This window comes from Ciconia boyciana, chromosome 13 (genome assembly GCF_034638445.1).
Source record: "Ciconia boyciana chromosome 13, ASM3463844v1, whole genome shotgun sequence".
NCBI classification, from domain to species: Eukaryota; Metazoa; Chordata; class Aves; order Ciconiiformes; family Ciconiidae; genus Ciconia; species Ciconia boyciana.
The window spans coordinates 9312339-9313428 of NC_132946.1; positions in this window are offsets into that span (position 1 = coordinate 9312339).

Below are 1090 nucleotides of genomic sequence, written 5' to 3' on the forward strand. Positions count from 1 at the left end.
TAGTGCTTAATATTTTGAAGTCGTGACTTTTTAAGTCACACTAAACATAGTTATCTTAAAAATATGCTTGCTTTCTTATCTATAAAACAGTCTTTAAAAAAGGAGATGGGCTGGCAGGAGTGGTTGGAGGGCCTCGTGCTGTTAGTTGTTGAGTAACTCGAGTTCCAAGAGACATGGCTGCAACTGGCAGGATTAGGTCCTGACCCAACGCTACTGGGGTTTGTACTGGCTGGTCCTGAGGGCATGAAGCAACCGCAAGTCCTCGACAGGCTGCATGGAGGAGGAGGGTCAGCCTGGGAGAGCTAGTTGATGCAGCTGGATTTCTTGGAGCACTTGCTTGTGGATCTCGGCCCCAATTTAGCCTCAAGTCAGCCTTTATGGAAGGAATGCATTTTGATAGCGTGTTTGCTCCCAGAGAAGTAACTAATTCTAACTAAGGAAATGATGAGAGCACATCTTGCGGCTTTCATGGAATCGCATGTGAATACAACTAGCTGATTGATCTCTCAATTCCTCAGTAAACCAGCAAGGGCGGATAGGATCAAATCTGCCCTTCTTTGTGTCGGGAGTGGTTTTTGCCTTTTTGAACTTACCCAAGAGAGAACCACGTATGATCCAATTTTCTCGCCCTGGGAAACGATGAATGTATTGTGTGTTGTGGAGCAGACCTGTGCTTCCTCTTTCAGACAGCAGTATCGGAAGTGCTGTGTAAATGTAATGCTTGAAAATGGCTGGAGTAAATTCTGTTTCATGTAGGATCTTTTTTTAAAGGGATGTGGCCAAATTTGAAACCATGATCTAGAGGAAAAGTGGGAGAAGGTCAGGATGATGCATCTACTGAGTCCCATTTGGTTTGTTGTTTTACAATTACTTTTCTTATATCAAGTTTTGCTCACCATTGTTGTCTGGAACAGAATGGAAACAGCATCTTGTAGAACGTGCAATCTAAGGCACAATGCAAATAGGTTGTATTAAGAAGGTTGTCTTTACTTGATAGCAATCCTGAGTGCAATGTTTTTGTCGTGTCCCTTTTGGAAGAAGAGCATTAAGTGCAGTCTGAGGTTTTTCTTTTCTTATAAGCAAAGCATTG